We start from the raw sequence: 21,769 nt of genomic DNA, 5'->3' as shown, positions 1-21,769 counted from the left end.
CTGTGGCACCAAGATCTGAGCCCACCCAACGGCCAAAGGCAGGGAGCTCCTTGATGGAGCCCCCCAGGTCAAGACAAGGTGGAGGTGGATTAGGAGCAGGCCTGGAGGGCAGATTGAGGAGACACACACACACACACACACACACACACACACACACACAGAGCTGTCATCTCATTTGAATCTGCAACAGCCGGGGGTGGAGAGGGGGTAGTCACGAGATTACCAGTTGGCAGGTAGGATGCCTAGGAACTGGAAGGTAACCCCCTTACCTAAGGTCACACAGCTGGTGGGAGCCCACATGTTAACCCATTGTATCTTATCAGCCCTAGTAAAGTAAGAACATCCGTTGTAAGACATTGTGAAGACCTTTAAATTGTTATCAGTAGCATCTTAATGAGAAGCAGAATAGTTTAAGTGTTAAGGTTTGTCTGGGTTTCAATCAGAGGTTTATTACTTCATGATGGAATTACTGACCTTTTCTATGTCTCAGCTTCCTCTTCTGTCATGAGGTCACACTTTGTACAGTTGATGTGAAAACTAAACAGGTTTATTCAGTAAAGGTCTCTCAACAAATGTTAGTTTTGATTCCTGAGAAGGTCAAGATTTAGACAGGGTGGTGTGGGGGTGAGTGGTACTCCAACATGGCCTTTTAACCTATTCAGCATTCAAATAATATGATTTGAATATTTGTAGGTTAAAAGTTTCTTTCTTCCAATTATTCTGACGATGTTTGGATCATTTCTTCTGACTGTGTGTGAGAGTGTGTGTGTGTGTGTGTGTGTATTTTCTCTTTAAAACACATGAAAGTGCCAAAGGACAGAATGACAAGAAATTTAAAGACCTAAATTGGCTTTATTGTGATTCTAGAATTGAGCAACACTTTGTTCCACAAAACAGAGTAAGTTTTCCAGTGAGCTGAGCAGAGGAGGTTGGCTTTATAAACAGGACTGAAGAAACCAGAAGCAACAAAGTGTGTATTCATTACATTTAGAGAGAACGCTAGAAAAATAACTGATTAGTTAACATCCGGTTACTTTAGGCTGTAGAAGGATTAGAGCTGAGGGAACTTCATGATCATACCAGTTGACAGTTTAATCCCGCCTATTTGGGAAATTGACTGTCTCCTGATTTCTCAGGAAGTGAGATGACAACTTAGTTTTGTCGATGGCTGTTGTAAAACCTCGGTTCTTGTCTCCTTAGTTTAAAAGAAATTAAACAAGAGACACATGGCAAAGGAGATGCAGCATGGAGCGGTCTATTGCAAAAGAGGCAGGGTATTCTGAAAGTGACGTGCAGAACAGACAGTACACTCTGATTGAGGATTCAGGGCGGGCTGTTCGTGAGGACGAGACAGGATTGACTTACTGGGGAGACTCCCTTGATGAGAGCCTTACACGGTTTTTCACAAGGAGGCGGGAAGAGGCGCTACTAATACGCATGTTCTGGGTGGTCCTCGGGGTGCACGTGTGCGGCAGCCGTACATGCTTGCTCATATGTCACATGTCTCATTAACATCTGAAATCTCCAACCAGGGATATGTTTTTTGCTATTATAATGAGCAAAGATTCTGAGGACAGGTAAAATCAAAATGTGTATCCTCTTACGGGGGAAATTCCTTACTGGAGCTAACTTGGCTTGAATAAACTGGGCTACAGCGTGAATGCTGTAGCTTCTCATGTTGACCCTGAGGTTGCTGTGCCATGGTTGCCACATCTCGAGGATATGGTTCCCTTTTTGACTACCTATCCCCCCTCAGTTTGGGTTTAGGGACCTGGAAGTTTAGTGTGGGTAACTCCATTTTGATTTTCAGTGTTCCCTGTTGGGGCCTAGTGCAGAAACTTAATCCAAAACAATGGCCTTCTATAATTTTTATTAAACAAAGCCTATCTAATCATGTATGATTCTATAGCCCTTAAGGGAGTATAAAATATGACTTAAAAATTACTTGCAATAATTCAGAAAAGTTGAGAAGAAAAGAACATTAGCTCCAAACTATTTGGCAGAATTAAAAAGAGGGTTACAAATGACTTTTGGAAAGTACACATTGGAGTGTGCAAATAAAGTACTTTCTCTGAATTTCATTAGCTACATTAAAAAAAGAAAAGATCAAACCCAATAGATAGCACTGTAATAGATTGTGCTACATTAAAAAAAAAATCCATTTGAATCCACAGTGAACTAAAACACCAGAGTGGCTAAAAAGTCCCATCATGCATATTTACTTAGCAGAGAGCTCTTGAGAAAAACCCAACCAATAAACCCCAACTAAAGCAAACCCAGCTACTTTCTCTAGCTGAGAGGGTGGAATGACTCCAAAATATTGTTTCAAGCTCAAAAAGCCTAAAACAATTCCACATAAAAAACAAAAATCTATCTAATTGGGCATTTACCTTTTTGGAAATAAAAGGCCCGGTGGGAAAAAAAAAAAGAAAAAAAAAAAACAACCAAAAAAATCCTTTCGTTAGAGCCTTAGAAGACTAGACTGGAGCCCAAAATAAATCCCCTGAATTTGGCCAAGTATTAAACAACTCTATTCTCCTTCCCTGCCTTTAATGCACTGGAGCCCTAACAAGGGCAAAGAACTCCCAGTGGTCAAGAGTTCAAACACCTGAACCAACACGACCTTCACAGACACCAGCATCTACAGCCCTGACCCGAGTTGGCCCTCAGTTCAGCTCTTCTGAGGGTCTTCCTGATTTTGCAGATAAAGATGTGGATTCAGGCTAGGCCCAGTAGCTCATGCCTGTAATCCCAGCCCTTCGGGAGGCCGAGGTGGCCAGATCACGAGATCAAGAGATTGAGACCACCCTGGCCAACATGGTGAAACCCCGTCTCTACTAAAAGTACAAAAATTAGCTGGGCATGGTGGTGTGTGCCTGTAGTCCCAGCTACTCGGGAGGCTAAGTTAGGAGAATCACTTGAACCCCTGAGGCGGAGGTTGCAGTGAGCCGAGATCCTGCCACTGCACTCCAACCTGGTGACAGAATGAGACTCTGTCTCAAAAAAAAAAAAAAAAAAGATGTGGATTCAGAGGGGAGAAGTGACTTACTGGTGAATGTCACATGGGGCCCTGCCTCCAGATCTGTGTGTTTGAAATTATCATTTATACTTGGTGGGTCTTTCTTTTTTTTATTTTTATTTTTGGAGACAGGGTCTTGCTCTGTTGCCCAAGCTGGAGTGCAGTATGTGATCTTGGCTCACTGCAACTTCCGCCTGCTGAGCTCCCGCCTCAGCCTCCTGAGTAGCTGGGACTACAGGTATATGCCACTGTGGATCACTCTTGGTGAAGGAATAAGCCCAGACCTTCACCAGCCTTGCAGTTCTATCACACTCGTCCTTAGTTTATGCCTTTAGAGTCTCCATCAATCACCCTTCCCACTCTGAACTGTAGAGAGGTACACAGCGCATTGAGGTGACTTGATCAACATCTGCTCGAGTGTCTGGGAAATGGCAGATCTAGGCCTCCAGCCCTGGTAGAGCTACCTCACTTCATTCCCAGCACCCCAGTACCTTACAGCCTCCACCTCACCCCCGTGCTCCCTCCTTGACTGAGCGTGAGAACAGTGGCAAAAACAACAACATAAATCTAAGTCTCTACATCCTCATTAGATCCTAGAGTCAGCCGATGGAGCCCAAATTATCATCACAACAATCTAACATAACACAACCACCGCAACCACCATTTACAGTTCATGTGAAATAGGAGTGAACCGGCACCAGAAGCTCATTTGGCCAAGAACCAGCTTTAGCATTAGGAAGTCAGAGAGCTCAGTTGCTACCTGTGAGACAGGGAAGGCAGTGGAGGGTTCTGATGGTGAGACCCAGCTACGTGTGTCTCAGTGGAACCTCCAGAAAGCTCAAGGAATTCATGGCACTCAGAGCCATGTAGTTGGGTGGTTTGCCCATTATGTAGTTATTTTGCATGTAAATCCTGTTCTTGCAGAGGTGGAAATCCGCTTCTAAGGAGATGGAATCAAAGTCAAGCAACAGAGGCCAGAGGGGAGGAAAATCCTGCAGACAGTTTGGTGACAGGGGATCTTGCTTGCATATTTTTTGGGGCAAACTGATTAACTGGCAGCAAGCAAAAAGATGGCTCTGGGCAAACCTTGAGTAAGGCTTCACAGAAAATAATTTCAATTGATTGTATTTTCTAGAAAACTTTAAGAGTTTATGCATTCTACGTGACAGGCTGTCTGGGTGCTGTCTGCCCTCCACCTGGGCTGGGCTGGATTGCCTACTTTACTTCATGAGAGTTTCTCACTCGTTTGATATGGGAGCCTTGTCTTTACAGTGACTCTCTGTAAAGTGTATGTTTCCACTTTTCCCTAATCCCAGTTTATAGGTGTGGAAACCAACGTTTAAAAAGTTTAAGTCACTTAACAGAGGTCACTTAGCTAGAAAGTGGCAGAACCAGGATTTATAAGCACACCATTTCTTTCCGAAGCCTGAGACCTCAGGCTCCATGCAATGTAATTCCCAGATCATCCTATATCCCTGGCTCAGTGGGGACCCTGGAAGGGAAGGGCAGCTTCTCTAAGGTTCAGATAGGAAACTGGTCACACCAGCTGCCTGGCCCCTAGCCCAGCCCATGAGAAGTGCTGTGACCATGTGTGTCCTTTGGTGACCATGAACCTATGCCCTGTAATATCCTTTTGGGCAGGAGTTCGTGACTTTTCTCCACCTCGTGCTTTCCAGGTCTCACACCAGCAGCTTCATTCTCCCAAAGGCTGAGGCTCTGAGTGTTCTCCCCAATTCACCATCACTGGGGTGGGTCCGTAGGTTTATTTAGCCTGTTATAGACTGGCTTTTTTTTTCCTGTAAGCTGCTAAATGTGTCATAATTTATTACACAGCAGCAGATAATAGACATGAAATGCAAATATTTTTTCTGTTGTAAGTTGTCATGCTGATGGGAGTGATGGTATTTCAGTGTGTGTGTGTTTTTTTTTAATAAAACTGGCATCTAGTAATTGTACATATTTATGGGGTACATAGTGAGTTTCCATACATGCAATGTAGAGTGATCAAATCAAGGTAATTTGCATATCCATCACCTCACACATTCATCATTTTTGTTGGGAACGTTCAAAATCCTTTCTTCTAGCTATTTGAAAATATATTATAAATTCTTATTAACTGTAGCCACCCTGCAGTGCCACAGAACACTAGAACCTATTCCTCCTGTCTGTACTTATTTATTTATTTATTTATTTTTTTTTTTGAGACGGAGTCTCGCTCTCTCGCCCAGGCTGGAGTGCAGTGGCGCAATCTCGGCTCACTGCAAGCTCCGCCTCCCGGGTTCACGCCATTCTCCTACCTCAGCCTCCCCAGTAGCTGGGACTACAGGCGCCCACCACTGCGCCCGGCTAATTTTTTTCTATTTTTTAGTAGAGACGGGGTTTCACCATGGTCTCGATCTCCTGACCTTGTGATCCGCCCGCCTCGGCCTCCCAAAGTGCTGGGATTACAGGCGTGAGCCACCGCGCCCGGCTGTCTGTACTTTTGTATCCTTTTAACTGCTCCATGTCTGTCCTTGCATGGCTGCTTGCAAGAACTCATCTTTGTGGCTTGTTGGTATAGAGTGAATTCCAAGAGCCCCAAGGTGCCTGGGGATTGAGGGAGGCAGTGAGCCACTTTGAGCCTACTGGGGGTTTGGAGAAAGGACTGAGCAGGAAGGCTGAGTGTAAAGTTTGCAATCGGCCATGTAAACTTAGCCAGCTCCTTAGCTAGATGGGAGCCTCTTGGAGGCAGCCTGCTTCACGTAAAAGGAATGGTCAGCGTCGCTGTTGCAACCTTGGAAAATTCCCTTTTAATAACATCTTCACAATGGAGAGAAAGGTTTGTTGTCGTTCTTCTTACTTGAAAATGCTGTTAATCCTACCACCTGGTGGAGAGTTTGATGAATAAAGACCGTTGCTCAGGAAACATATTAGCTGCCACGAACAGGAATGTCTTTGTGAGGTGTATTACTGGTTGTTTCTAAAACATAATCTTACATTTTAAAATTCAGTCTTTTGGCAAAAAAAGAAAATTAAAATGAAAGGGAGAGATTAGGCAGACAGTACCATTGTTCTTTCTTTCACCGCCTGATAGAAGCTTCGAATGGAAAACACGCCTTTCAGAATGCGTTGAAGAATTGGTTCCAACTGAAGGCCTGCTGCTATTTTTCTGTTTCTCCCTGTGACCTGGAACAAACTGAGCTCAGCAAACATGATCCTTGGACCACAGTAAGTCCTCACTTGATGACATTGATAGGTCCTTGGAAATCGTGAGTTTAAGGGAAACGACATCTGAAACCTGATTTCACCATAGGGTAATTGATATAAACCAGAGTTCAGTTTCTCTGGTGTATTTCTGTTCATAAAAACATCACCAAACTTCTAAATGAAGGCCCCAAACAGCATCGCAGGTGGCCACAGCCTGTCCCAGTGGCTTAGGACGTGCACACACACACACACACACACAAAACCACACTCTCTCGCCCTGGGACCATATAAAGACATCAGTTCACCTGACATGCACAGCTTTTTGGGGTGTGGGAAACCGGAGTACCTGGAGAAGACCTACAAGGACATGGGGAAAACTTGCAAACTCCACATACACAGTGGTCCCGGCCAGGAATCCATCTTCTTCTCATCAGTGTTATAATGAAATGATGTTGAATGAAATGGCATTATTGGAAGACCTGCGGTATAGGATTTTATGCATTAAACTGTTATTTATGCAATGTCAGTAATCCAAATAAGGAGAAAAGAAATATACTGGCTGTGGAGACAGTTTTGAAAATCAGAATATTTCTGTATTGTCAGGAACCTGCCCCGGATGGAGTAAAGGAGGTTTTCTCTTTTTCTCTGAGCCATGGTGTCATTAACTTTAGTCACCATTATTTGTGGGAGGGCGGGGGTATGGTATGTTGGTTGAATAATTAGTTACAGAGGTTGCACACTTTAATAGTGTCAAAGAATTATAAAATCTTAGCATTTGCAAAGAGCCTTAGCAGTGACATTGTTCAACCTTCTTCAATCTACTGAGTCATTCATTGATTCCTTGATTTACTCAATAAATGTATTAGCTCTGCCACTGCCTAAGTGCGTGTCCTTCAGCAAGTTGCTGAACCTCCCTGTACTTCCCTTTCCTCATCCATAAAATCTGGATAATAATAGTACCTACCTCCCAGGAGGTAGTAAATACACATTCAATGAGTTAACACTTGGACCGTGCTCAGAAGAGTCCTTGTTAAAGATATGTTGTGGGCAACGTATCATCATCAATTACATTCTTGTTCCACCTCCCTCGAGCAGTGGTTTTCCTCACTGAGACTCTACCTCGTGGTTATCCTGTACCTGCTTGATCACTCCCTGTGGTAGGGAGCTTTCTGCCTCACACAGTGGCATTTTGACCTCTGGGCAGCTTTGTGGTTTAAAAGGCTCTTTCTCATTCAAAGCTTCCAACCAAAGAGAGCTTCCTAGAGCAGGTGGCAGAGTGGTGCTCTCAGGAGCTATCTGAATTTAAGGATGGGAAAGTTGGGCTCTGAAGCTAGGGTATCATTGCAGGACATCAGAGGCAGAAGACACATACCTAAGATTTTAGCCATGAGAGGGACCTCAAGACCCCAGCCTCTTTTTTTTTTTTTTAGGCAAAGTCTCACTCTGTTGCCCAGGCTGGAGTGCAGTGGCACAATCTCAGCTCACTGCAACCTCTGCCTCCCAGGTTCAAGCGATTCTCCTGCCTCAGCCTCCTGAGCTCATTACAACCTCCACCTTCTGGGTTCAAGCGATTTTCCTGCCTCAGCCTCCTGAGTAGCTGGGATTACAGGCATGCGCCACCACACCCAGCTAAGTTTTGTATTTTTAGTAGAGACGGAGTTTCATCATGTTGGTCAGGCTGGTCTCAAACTCCTGACCTCGTGATCCACCTGCCTCAGCCTCCCAAAGTGCTGGGATTACAGGTGTGAGTCAGACCCTGGCCTCTTTATTTTACAGCTGAGAAGACAGCTCAGACGGGGCCTAGCTGGTGCAACGGCTCAGCCCATCATTAGACAGAACCTGGATGGGAGGCCAGCCCATGGGGCGATACTGCCAAGGCCTGCATTACCTCTCAGTTCTCCTCTCATCTTGGGCTGCTCAGGATGCCCCAGAGAACATGCTCCTGTGCCCTCCTGCACTAGAACAGGCAGGAAGAGCAGCTGGACTGTGGGTACCAGGTATCCTATGACGACCCCATTGTGCCAGGCCTTGGTTGGCTAGATGATTTCCACTGTGTTTACACTGCACAGTCTCCTCTCTCCCTTTAGACCTCCCTGTGAGCAAGCTTGTATTGTCTTTTGAGAATTCTGGCATCTGCCTTCCCTCTTTTTCTTCCTGAGGTTCTGCCCAGGAAATACCACATACTGGTCATTCTAGACCCATTCGCTGTCTAATCAGGCTTTGAGCTCACTAGTGCCATCAGTGTTTTACAGCTGAGAAGGCAGGCTCGCTGAAGTTGGCCATTGCCTGAAGGTCCCCCAGGTTGGGAGGGTCAAGTTGGGGGTTGTCACGTACCCCTTTCCACTATGTCACAATGTTTCCTTCTAACACACGCATGCACATCGTAAAAGGCTCGAGACCCAGTGTATCTGGTCTCCCTGCCTGCATTAATAGCACCGCTGCCAACCTCCCTCCCACTTCCCTCCACTTAGTTTTATCATCTAAGAGGCCAAAAGAACAAAATGTCCCCCCTCCACCACACCATATTTCAAAGGGCTATAAATAGGACAGTTAGTGGTGGCACTCTGGGTCACATTTGCCAGGGACAGACTTTATATGATGTCAGCCATGTCCTTGGGTCCAAGGTTTCCATGGCTAATAGTTTTCATTCTCCCTTCTCTTCCTTCCTGTTTTCGTTCCTTCTTTTTCTCCCTCCCTTCTTTTTTTTCTTCATCCTAAAAATCTTGTTCAAAAGTACATAGCTATGCAGCCTTCATTAGCTGAGGTTGTATAGAAGGCAAACAGGTCCCTGTTTCACAATTCCTCCCAGATCCGAGAAAGGAACGCAACTCTGAGCAGACAGAACAATACATTCTGGGCCTAGAGGACAGCTGTACAGCCTGCCAGCATCTCACTCCTCTGAAAGCAAATTCAGTCCACCCAAGAGCAAGGCCAAGGGGCTGTCTCCTGTCCAGGAGGCCCAGGCCAGGGGGAGAAGACAGGCTCTGGAGTCACCAGGCCCGCTGTTGATCAGTGGTGAGATCTGGGGCAAGTGACTTCCACATCCGAGCTTAGTGTCACCCCTTGTGCGCTGGGGGTGACACCAACTCATCTTCCTGGGTGAGAGTTGAGATTTAAAAAAAAACAGGCCAGGCGCAGTGGCTCATGCCTGTAATCCCAGCACTTTGGGAGGCCGTGACGGGCAGATCACGAGGTCAGGAGATTGAGACCATCCTGGCCAACATGGTGAAACCCCACCTCTACTAAAAATACAAGAATATGACTGAATATGGTGGTGTGTGCCTGTAATTCCAGGTGCTCAGGTGGCTGAGGCATGAGAATCGCTTGAATCCAGGAGGCGGAGATTGCAGTGAGCCGAGATCGTGCCACTGCACTCCGCCCTGGTGACAGAGCAAGACTCCAACTTAAAAAAAAAAAAAAAAAGAAAAAGAAAAGAAAAGAAAAAAAAACCCCAAGTAGATGGCTGGACCAGCACTCGGGAGGAAAGTAGGTATTCAGTTAAAGTTTCTCCAATCTGAATCAGACTGGCAGTAGCAGGTGTGGAGAGGAGGAGGAGGTGGTGGCCCAGGAGAACGCACTCTCGCTCACTCATGCTGACCTGGTCATGGGCAGTCAGTGTGGTCCTAGCCTTCTTGACATCCTCAGTCCCTTTGGAAAGGGACCATCTCCTTTGATTCATAGTTCTCACTCTCCAGCCTTCAGCCCCTCATCTGCCTACACCCCTACATCCCACTGTCGAGTGTAGAATTTTGGAACGCCATTGTCAGAGGGTCACTGGAATGGATCCACCCCACCGCTGCAGTGTAAACGTGGTTCATTCATGTCATCTGCTGCAAGGGAGCATGGGACTGGGGCAGCCAGAGAGCAGCAGATGGTCATGTGCATTCAGGTGTCTTCCAGAGTAGCCTGGTGACTTTGGGCAGGTGATTGCAGACTCTGGAAAATGGGTCTAGAATTTGACTCATGCTCAGGTTGCAAAATTAAATTTTGGAATAGTGCTTGGCACGTAGTAGGAGCTCAACAATGAGGAGCAGTCCTATTCCCTAAAGACAGAAACCCTCCACCTTTGATGAGAATCAGAAGCTGCTGTACAGCTCTGATTGGGTGGATCTTGTCGAAGGGCCCCAGTTTCAGAGGCTCAGTGCATGGAGTCTGCAGAAGCAATAAGGCCCCAGACACCTCCCTGTACTCTTCTCCTGTGTGTCTCTTGCTCCTGGCCCCCTTAGCACCCTGCTCACCGGATCCTTCTGGACCTTCCCTGTGGGACCTCTTAGATTTCCCCAACCTATGTTGCAAACTTTGTTCTAGGAACCTGGTGTCCAGGCTGTTGGCCATCTCCAATTTAGTCCTAAGATAGATCCCCGAAGATGGCACAGGTTGCCTGTGGACCTTTTCACTGCATGATCCTAATCACAGCTGATGTTTTCTGAGTGTTCCATGCTTTATTAAGTGCCTCAAATGATGATAACAGAAAGGATACTGGCTACCACTTCTCAACAAGCATACCAGGCACTGTTCTGAGCTCCTGTGTACATTTTCTAATTCATTCTCCTAACCCTGTGAGGTCAGGGACTTTTATTATCCCCATCACCAAAAGAGGAGACGCAGGTACTGAGTGATGAGATAACTTGTCCAAGACCCTGGTCAGTCAATGGCATAGCCATTGGCCGAGTCATTATTGTGTTTGTCCCTTATGAACAGCAGGCAAAGTGAACCGCTCTTCCTCATCTGTCTTCTTCATGACCATCATCGTTAGCATTTCCACATTACAGATGAGGAAACTGAGGCTTCCAGAGGCACACGGGCAAGGCTGGTGAAACAGGAGCTGGGATCTAGGGGTTTGGATGCTGGGGTACAGGAACTCACCCTGGGGTTGAAGGTGGAGAGAGCCAGAAGTTGGTTGTCTCAGTTCTGCTCACGTTCTGGCCCCACTGAATCTGCTCACAGCCCATGTGGTGCTAAGAGCTGTTAACAGCAGAGCAGAGTGGAGCAGGGAGGGCTTTTTATGCAAACAGGGGGGTCATGAACTGGTGCGCGCAGGTTGGATAGCGTGTGCTTCAAGGTCATGTCAATCCTGGCACCGTCTCTGCATTTGAACTCAATATCCCTTTGAGCACAAAGGGATATTGTGTTCAAGACAGACCTGGCTTTGAGTCTCATCTCTGCCAATTTCTAGCTGTGTGGCCCTGGGCAAATTATACTCTTTCAGAATCTTAATTTCCACATCTGTGAAATGGGGGTAAAACTACCAGCCCCAGAGGACTGCTGTGAAGCTTGAATGAAATCATGCACATGAGATGCTTTGCATGCTATTGGCCTCATTGTCCATATTCAACCCATGGTTGCTATTGTTGATGATAATAGCTCTTCCAGCAAAGCAACCAGACCTCAGTGGTTAGCCTTCAAATTCAGAAAGGCACTTCATTATGAGGGATCCTGTGTGTTGAGCCCCTTTCAGAGAGAGAGGTTAAAAGTGAGAACAGCTTTCCCAGTCTAACAAGTGCATGTGCTTCCTGCCCAAACTTCTTCTCATTCTTACTTTCAGATCAGCCGAGTTGGCCTCCGGAGTCCCTGGGTCTCCACAGAGGGAGGTGCGACTGCACCCAAAGGGGACCCACCCTTTGAGCTTCCCTGCTCAGTTTGCTCACACGCTGGCATGAGCCATGTCATTCCTGGTTCACACACCCAGAATTTCTACCCGGAAACCTGGTTATCATTATGCAGCCCAGCCAACAGCTCTGCTGAGGGCCTTCCAGCACTCACACCAGATGTTTCTAGGTCCTCTCACCATTCCTCACTCAGCTTCTGTGTCTGCTCTTGCACTTTTCTACTTCCGGGACAACTGTCCCGTTTGCGAACTGATCTGGCTAAACTGTCTCCGTCTTGATCTCATTCTCCGTCAGTGTCATGTCCTGAATGGGAATCTAGATTAAGAAACCACTTACTTGCACATTCATGAGCCTGCCCAGGACACAGAGTGGTCCGAACACAGAGCCTGCCCTGGACACACAGGCTGATGGACCTGTATTCTGTCTCCCCATGCAGTGGGCTTTTCTAGGGCAAAGCCCAAAGTGTACTGTTGTCCCCAGCAGGGCAGAACACAGTGCTTGGCACAGCCCAGGCCAAGGCTCAGTAAATGCTGATGGGAAGTAAACTGTGTTAGTCCCAGACTTTACACTACAGTAGAGTTAGGAATTAGTTAATCATTCAGGCTCCAACCTTTATCAGTCTTATGACCTTCAGCAAGTTACTTAATCTCCTCAAGCCTCCATTTACTCACCTTCAAAATGATGAAAATCATAGTACACACATCCAAGGACCACTGTGAAGATTAACTGAGCTTTTGAGTATAAAGGGCTTAGTTTAGCAAATGCCCATAAGTACTTAAAAAATGTTATCTGTTATGCTAGTTTAAGTGTTATCTGTTATTGCTACTACTAGTATCAAAGTGATTTCATGTTGTTTTGTATTCACTTACTTCTTAGCAGAGCCCTGCAAAGTAGTTGAAGCAGAGACAGTTCGGTTTTACCAATGAGTAAAGTAAAACTCAGAGAAAGGCTTTCTTTCTCTTTCTTTCCTTTCATTCTTCCCTCCCTCCCTCCCTCCCTCCCTCCCTCCTTCCTTCCTTCCTTCCTTCCTTCCTTCCTTCCTTCCTTCCTTCCTTCCTTCCTTCCTTCCTTCCTTCCTCCTTCCTTCTGTCTGTCTCACTCTGTCGCCAGGCTGGAGTGCCGTGGCGGGATCTCAGCTCACTGCAACCTCCGCCTCCCGGGTTCAAGTGACTCTCCTGCCTCAGCCTCCTGAGTAACTGGGACTACAGGTGCAGGCCATCACACCTAGCTAATTTTTGTATTTTTAGTAGAGAGGGGGTTTCACCATGTTGGCCAGGATGGTCTTGATCTCTTGACCTCGTGATCCACCTGCGTCGGCCTCCCAAAGTGTTCTGATTACAGGCGTTAGTCATCGAAAGGCTATTTTTCTAAAATTGCACAGCTTGACTTGACCAGTCTCCCCTGGGGGCACACCTAAAAGCAGGCCACACTGTTTTGCATGGAACATGTCATGCCCACAGGCCTCAGAAAAGATCCCTATAATTTAAAAATGCAGCAATGGTATTCAGCCAGACCCAGTGGTAACAGTTATCCAGATGATTGTTTGCATGGAGAGGAAAAGCTATGATTTCTTAAGCAAACTGGCCCTGCTCCTCCAGGAGTGATATCCAGCTTTACTTCTAGTTTGCTGCTCTACTCCAAGAAGACACAAAATTGGAGAACACACTCTCTTGTGAGTTATTGTATTGTATTGTAGAGTAGAAAGGAGCCTCAGGTGGCATGAGGGGGCTGTGGATGGTGGAAGTACGAATATGGGCCAAGAAATAATGATTTATGGGTTCAGAACAGGAGGAATGAGAACATAACCATGATTTGTTGGAGTGGAATTTGTCCTAATCTGTGCTGTAGCTGGAGAAGGTAGACATTTTTCTTGCTTCCAGGTCTCTTGGTTTAAGCCCAGCATTTCCCTGCTTAGCTCCTAGATTGGTGCTAGTGGCTACCAGTTGGATGGATGGAAATGAAAGGGATGAATGGGCTGGAATAGGATGATAGTAGTTTGCCTGGTATTGGGAAGAACACTGAACCCTAGGTCTAAGGCCCTCTGCCCACTGTCCAGCTGCACAGCTCTCAAGCTGTGTCATGGAGGAGCCACTTCTCTGGGCCTTGGTTTCCTCCTTTGTGGTCCTGGAGAGTCACATGAGCTTTTCTGAACCTCTCCAGAAATGGGGACACTTTCTGATTTGTCTTTCTTGTATGGCTCTTGTGTATGAACATGCTTCACAGATGTTTCAGCGGTAAGAGTTTAGCTGTTGCTCTTAATTGGAAGCAATCTTGGAAGGGTGGGGAAATAGGGACTCAATATAGAAAGAGGCATGACAGCAGAGCATGAGTGAGAAGAGAACTGGGACATGGCTTTCAGAAAAGATTTCCAAGGCTCCTGTTAAAACCAAAAGGCAAGCAAACTCTGAGGAGCTGTCAGGCTGTTCCTGGGATCTGGGGCAGAAAGACAGTGGAATAAGTGCCTTTCCTCTGCATTTAACACCCTAGTCCTATATTAGAGAAGCTGAAAAACTGAGGCTGCAGAAGGTGAGTCCCCCATGGGATGCAGTTCTAGTTTTTTGTTTGTTTGTTTTTGCCTTTTTTTTTTTTTTTGAAATGGAGTTTCACTCTTGTTGCCCAGGCTGAAGTGCAATGGCAGGATCTCGGCTCACCACAACCTCTGCCTCCCGGGTTCAAGTGATTCTCCTGCCTCAGCCTCCTGAGTAGCTGGGATTACAGGCATACACCACCACGCCCAACTAATTTTGTATTTTTAGTAGAAACGGGGTTTCTCCATGTTGGTCAGGTTGGTCTCGAACTCCCAACCTCAGGTGATTTGCCCACCTCAGCCTCCCAAAGTGTTGGGATTACAGGCGTGAGCCACCGTGCCCAGCGAATTCTAGTTTTTAAGATAAACCTCCAGGTTGCAAACTTGTCCATTGGAATTTGGAATCCAATGCAATTGCCAACTTATTTTTTTCAAAGCCAACCTAAGACCGATGGAAGATTTGGTTCAGGATGTTATGCATTGCTTCAAGTAGAGTCTTAGGCTTTAGTTGAAGATCACAGTTGGCCACAGGTGCCAGGCTGCGGAGTCAGAGACTTCATTCAGAGCAGGGCTCCATGTTTAATCTGATTCATGCATTACCCCCTTATATCTTACAGCGTAGAACAGTTACAGTGTATATCCTGACATAGGCATATATACATGCAGATTTTTATATTATAAGGATTCTCGACTATTTAGTAAGATGTAACATACAGAAGGCCCAGACTCAGTAATGAGCTTCTGCAGACTTATAAATCAGCCACACCCTGATGGATTATCTGAGATTGATCTGCCTGTTCACCCATTTATTCACGGATTCACTGGTCATTATTTAGTGCCTCCTACACCCATATGATAGCTAGTGGGGGTGAGAGTGGGGAAACCTAGTGACAAGTAAAATACAGCTCCCCTTCCCCACCTCTGAAGGCTCGGTCTAGTGAGAGCAACCAATGGTGGGATTGAGGTGATGCTTGGTCCTTAGTAAACTCTTGCTAAATGAAAGAATGAAGGCCAGGCGCGGTGGCTCACGCCTGTAATCCCAGGACTTTGGGAGGCTGAGGCAGGTGGATCACAAGGTCCGGAGATCGAGACCATGGTGAAACCCTCTCTCTACTGAAAATACAAAAAATTAGCCGGGCACGGTAGCGGGCGCCTGTAGTCCCAGCTATTTGGGAGGCTGAGGCAGGAGAATGGCATGAACCCGGGAGGCAGAGTTTGTAGTGAGCTGAGATTGTGCCACTGCACTCCAGCCTGGGTGACAGAGCGAGACTGCATCTCAAAAAAAAAAAAAAAAAAAAAAAGGAATGAATGAAGAAGCACAAGAATGAAGCCATGGGTACTAGAAGGGGGTGTGGCCAAGAAAACATGTTAGAAGTGTGATACCTATATTGTTTTGGTCACTCTCTCCTTCAAGAAATAGGAATAGACTTTCTCCCACATGCCAAGTGGCGTGCCGGGTGGCAAGGACACAGTGGTATGTGGGGCAGACATGCCCTTGCCCTTATGGAGTTAACATGTCGGTGATAATGCTTTGTCGCAATGCAAGGAACACTGAAAATATAGAGGGGCTGTGGCCAGCCTCGTCCCCAGAGTCAGCGAAGATGTCTCTGGGAAGTGGTGTTTACACTGAAATCTGAAGGGTGAGTAGAAAGTGCAGAGGGAATGGGGAAGGTGTGAACCAGTGATGCAAGGGAGGGAGGCCTGAGTTACAATTTACAAGGATCCTGCTGGCTGCTGCCAAGAGCGGGAGTTGGCATTAGAGGCGATGGCTATTTTAAGACTGGCTAGGAGGCTGTGGCAGTGATCTTTGTGCCTTAATTCTCATTTCTGAAAAAATAGTTTCATTCCTGTAGCTTTCCCAGACCCTGACCCCTAACTGTGCTGACTCTGGTCACGTTCATGTATCTTCTATGTAACATCCTGCCCCCATCAGCAGGTGCCAAATAGAATCTGTTTATAGTCAACACCACACATGGTTGGTTTCCAGAGCCAGGCAAATGCCTTTAGACAACTCTGGGCTTAGACAGTCACTAAATGCTGTTGTTTCTCCCTCTAAAAGAGCTCTTGAATCTTCCACTCCTCCTTTTGCCCAGGGCCCTGCCTTCTGGCCCTCATTATCTCTTCATAATCACCAACTCGACAGGCACTGAATTTTCTTGCTAACACACATGTTTATCCTCATGTGTCGCCGTTGCCGGGGGTGTAAAGATACCTCAGTGGTTGTATCAGTCAGCTTTCTCTGTATAACAAACAGCCGCAAACCCCAGTGCCTAAAAATAGCAGACATTTATGATTTCTGTGGGTTGATGATCTGGTCTGCGCAGTGTGTGTTAGGCTGATTGCCTGTGCTGGCCCATCCACACATCTGGAGGCTGAGCTGGGGTGCCTCAGCCTCTCTCCACACATTGTCTGTTATCCTCCGGGGGCTACCTCAGGCTTGCCAATGTGACAGCAGAATGATTTCCAGCAGCAGCTGGGCATGGCGGCTCATGCCCAGGAACTTGAGACCAACCATAGCAACACAGCAAGACCCTACAAAAAATAAAAATAATTAGCCTGGTGTGGTAGCATGAGACTGTAGTTCCAGCTACTCAGGAGGCTTAGACGGAGGATCGCTTGAGCCTGGGAGGTCAAGGCTGCAGTGGGTGGTTGTCATGCCACGGCCCCTCCAGCCTGGGCAACTGAGTGAGATCCATCTCCCCCGCTCCCCCCCCCCCAAAAAAAAAGAATGATTCCCAGCAGCAAGAGAGAGGAACTTTTAGACATAAGCACTTTTAAAGTCTTTATTTGTGTCACCTTTGCTATTGTGCCATTGGCTAAAGCAAGTCTCGTGGCCAAACTTTGATTCCCCCTCATGCTGGGGGGCGGGGGGGCAAAGCCACACTGCAGAGTATGCATGCAGGTGGCCTGAACAAATTGGGGCCATTTCTACAGCAATGGTTATGAGGGAGACTTCACAACCAGACTGGATGGGGATGTTTTCTATGTGGTCTGTTCCCTGCCACGTACTGCTTTTGTCCTACTGAACAGGTTTACTCGTCAGGTCTCAAAGCCTCAGCTGCCCATCTATAAAATGAGAATCATCCTTGGGACCACCTCAGTGATTTCATGAGAGGATCTAAAGAGAAAACTGAGTGTCTGCACATCTCTCGGTGCTTGGGGCCCAGTAAGAGTTGAGGGTTTCTATGCTATTCTTAGTGTCAGATGAAGTCTTCTTTTTCTTTCTTTCTTTTTTTTTTTTTGGCACAGAGTTTCACTGTCGCCCAGGCTGGATGGAGTACAGGGGTGTGATCTCAGCTCACTGCAACCTCATCTCTCAGGTTCAAGCAATTCTCCTGCCTCAGACTCCTGAGTCTCTGGGACTATAGGCACGCGCCATGTGCCACCACACTTGGGTAATTTTTGTATTTTTAGTAAAGACAAGGTTTCACCATGTTGGCCAGGCTGGTTTCGAACTCCTGATCTCAAGTGATCCACCTGCCTTGGCCTCCCAAAGTGCTGGGATTACAGACATGAGCCACCGCGCCCAGCCAGATGAAGTCTTCAGAAGCCCTTTCCTATCTAGCCTCAGGCTGATTTATCCTAACCGATGTTACACTTTCACATTCATATCTTACATATTTATTTTTCCTTTCCCCATGTTTTGTGTTTTTACTAAACAGCACCTCACTAGTGCTTCGTTCAGGGAGCAGCTAAAAATATCATCTCCTCTTCAAATTCTTCTTCCAGACGGAGTTGGTAATTTGTCCTTTTTTTTTTTGATGGAGTCTCTCTCCGTCTCCCTGACTGGAGTGCAGTGGTGCGATCTCAGTTCACTGTAACCTCTACCTCCCAGGTTCAAGCGATTCTCCTGCCTCAGCCTTCCAAGTAGCTGGGACTACAGGCGTGTGCCGCCGTGCCCAGCTAATTTTTGTATTTTTAGTAGAGATGAGGTTTCACCATGTTGGCCAGGCTGGTCACGAACTCCTGACTTCAAGTGATCTGCCCGCCTTGGTCTCCCAAAATGCTGAGATTACAGGTGCCCAAGCCCCCTGTATTACATTTTCCTGAGTTGTTTGTGTATTTTTCTGTTTTCTCCTGGTCTGAACTCCCTGAGGAGAGGAGTTGTGAGTTACTCACCTTCCTGTCCTGGTGTGTGGCTCTGTGCCTGGAACAGAATAGGTGTTTGTTTAACAGATAGTGCTATATAAATAATTGGGTGAGTGAATGGATTAAGTGGGTGAATCTCTTTTCATTATCTTGAGTCATCCTAAAAAGGCAGAGGATGGACTAAGTGCCAAAACTGACCTAAACTTGTCTCCTCTTCCCCTCCAGCCGGTACCATTTTCAGATTTCATCTTCCTGAACTGGAAATGCGAATGAGAGGAAATTAATATCCCCAAGAGCTGCAGTGAGCAAACACATTGAGCTTGGGTCAGGACAATTCCATTTGGGGACCAGAGATGGACGGTCACTCAGCCTGTGGAGGTAAGTGACTAATCTGTCCGCAGCACAAGTGAGATGTACTGCCTTTTCTGTTTTGTTTTGTTTTCCATTGATTATGTTACATGGAGGATGTGGAAGATATTCTCCTGTTTCTTGGTGTCTGAAACATGTCCTGCTTGTCCAGAAACGTGCCATTAAGAGGAGTTCCCATGGCAGGGGAAGGGGAATACAGTGACCCTCAGGAGAAAGATGCAGATTGTTAGTATCTAGCAGCCTTTCTTTTTCTTAAATGGAGAGTTTTCTGAGCTCTCATGAACACTGGTAAGTAAAAACCTGAATTCAGATCATCCTTTGATGACAAGTGCCTGTCATCCCGAAGAAGGCCTGGCATGACACTCTGGTGTGTCCTAGAGCAAGTGTCAGCAAACTGTGGCCTACGGGACAAGCCTGGCCCAGCCTGCCTGTGTAAAGAAAGCTTCGCTGGTGCCCCACCATGCTCATTTGTTCAGGTGTCATGTATGGCTGTTTTCACACTGCAGCAGCCTGACTGAGTCATTACCATAGAGACCGTGTGGCTGCAAAGTCTGACGTATTTGTTCCCTGGTCCTTAACAGAAAAGGTGTTGCAACCTCTGTTCTACAGCTGAACTGTCCACACAGAGCCACTCCATATGGAGATATGGAAATTTTAATTAAAATGGAATAATATGAAGAATTCAGGGCTCAGTCACATCACATTTCATGTGCTTAGTAGCCACATGTTGCTTGTGGGTACCCATGGACAGTGCAGATAGAAGACATTTTTATCAGTGCAGAGTTAGCTTGGGAAAAATTGAGATCACCCGGGATGTGTCACTTCACTCTGCTGGTCTCTAACCCAGCTTGGGCATAATTGCAATCATTGCAGAAGAAGAAGGAAGGCTGATGTCTGTGAGTGTGTATAGCTGTTTTCTATATGATTACTGGCAAGGGCCTCTCTCTCTCTCGTGTGCACTCTCTCACTCTCTCTCTCTAGTATAAGAATGGAGTAGCTTTTAACATTTCTTTGGGAGCCATCTTGTGGTATCTGTTTGTGACTCCATGTAAAACAAATCCACTTGGGCCTTGGGGTTTATTCGTTGTATTTATACAAGTAGATATGGATGTGAGCTTGAGCCCTTCTGGGGTCCCAGGTAGGTCAGGGGCCATGTGGGGCCTCCTCTAAAGGGGAAGAAGCAATGGCTTCCACGTTCCCAAGGGGTAAATATATGGGCAAGAGCGATAAGAAACAAGGAGAGGAAGAAAATGAGCAGAAAATGTGGCATGTGTGAGTCTTAGAAGAATGAGGAAGAATGGAGACAAAAGACAATATGGTTCCTAGATATGGTCATAGGTTTACTTTGAAAGAACATGTTGAACAAAGTTATGATGCTTGGGAATATACCACATCTCAGAATTGTGCTGAACACAGACAGTTCTATATGATAGACAGGTGGGGGAGAGCCTTGGACTTGGAGCTAGGTCACCGTCTCAGATGGGACAAGATTGGGAGCATAACAGGAGGTTCTGCTTGGTGCATAAACCAGTGCAAGTGGGAATAACAAGGGCTGATCATTGAGATGCACAGTTTGTATGGAAGGGACCCAAGAAAGAAGAGAGAAGAGACTCTAGATGGCCAACAGGTCTGGGCAAAGGCCCCACGTTTGGCATTTAGAAGTTGGGCTTTCTTATCTTTGGGTTACCCAAGCACAAGCAAGAACAAAGCAGAGACTCCATTGATGAGAAAAGATCCAATTGATATGTATTCTGCACATCTAGATTTGAAAATGTCCCCCTGCCTCTTTGTTTTGGTTGGTCTTCAAGCACCTCACCATTACAGAGGAGTGCTGTATGCGTTTTAAGCAGGCATTTCTGTATCAAACCTTCAAACCATGGAGTTTAATGCAGATATGAAGTAATTATAAGTAATACAAATAATAGTATTAATTTTTTAGTTATTTCTTAGAATCAAGCATATCAAGAATGATGATGATGGTGATGATGTTAACAGTGATAATGTTTTTTGTCCATTTCTAGCTTATTATGTGCCAGGTGCACTGTTCTACTAATATTTATTATCATTATTACTAATAATTATTATTATAGCTTTAAATTATTGGGCACATACAATGTACTAAGTAATATATTGATTTTTTCTCAATCTTGTGAAACCAGAGCATTCATTTCCATTTGTAATTTTTTTCAATTGTTTTATTTTTATATGATTGCAAATGTATAGAAAAGTTATAAGAACAGCCAACAAATTCCTGGACTCCCTTTGTCCAGGTTTTCAAATGTTCGCATTTTATCATGTTCATTTTTTCTTTTTTCTCTACATTTCTTTCTGAAATCAGAAACTTGTATCTTATAATACAACTTTCTAAGTCAGAAACTTAACGTTAATTTGACTATTATCTAACTTTCTGATTTCTCATTCAGATTTCACCAGTTGCCCCCGATAAATTCCTTTATGGCAAAAGAAAAGCCAGTTGGCATGTGTCTTTCTTGGAAAACTTTCTTAATCTCGTATTTCAGCACGTTAACCTTTTTGACAAGTTCAGGCCAGTTATTTGATAGAATGTGCTCAATTTTGGCTTTTCTGATGTTTTCTTGTGATTAGGTTGGCAGGACTAGCCCAGAGCTGGTGTGTCCTTTTCAGTGCATTGTATCAAGAGACACCAGTGTGGCTATCTCCCATTACTGGTGATGTTAGCTTGGAGCTCTCAGTTAAGGTGGTGTTTTCCAGGTGTCTCCACTGCAAAGTTACTGTTTCACCTTTGCCATTAATAAGCATCTTATGGCGAGAAGTTCTGAGATTGTGTAGATATCTGATTAGTCCTCAGTCTATCAGTCATTAGTTTTAGCATCTTTTGATGATTCTTGCCTGAATAGATTTATTATTATCATAGTTGCCAAATGGTGATTTTTCTAATTTCACTGTTTTTTTTTTTTCATTTATTAGTTGGTTTCCTGCTCTAAAGAAGAA

General features: G+C 45.7%; 1 protein-coding gene across 2 annotated transcripts in view; it reads left to right on the top strand.

Moving 5' to 3' along the window:
• The window catches only part of ST3GAL1 (ST3 beta-galactoside alpha-2,3-sialyltransferase 1), a 116,192-nt gene that overhangs the window by 6,749 nt on the left and 87,674 nt on the right, over positions 1 to 21,769 (top strand). The window contains exons 1-2 of one of the 2 annotated variants that reach the window (XM_073018368.1): positions 17,583 to 17,736; positions 18,656 to 18,808. The gene's annotated coding sequence lies outside the window, so the exon portion shown is untranslated. Of the gene's footprint in view, positions 1 to 17,582; positions 17,737 to 18,655; positions 18,809 to 21,769 lie in introns of those variants that run through there. The other variant, XM_038000103.2, reaches the window with a different exon arrangement.

This window comes from Chlorocebus sabaeus, chromosome 8 (genome assembly GCF_047675955.1).
Source record: "Chlorocebus sabaeus isolate Y175 chromosome 8, mChlSab1.0.hap1, whole genome shotgun sequence".
Lineage (NCBI taxonomy): Eukaryota > Metazoa > Chordata > Mammalia > Primates > Cercopithecidae > Chlorocebus > Chlorocebus sabaeus.
Note: the sequence above shows the minus strand (reverse complement) of the source record. Positions and strands in the feature narration are given on the sequence as shown.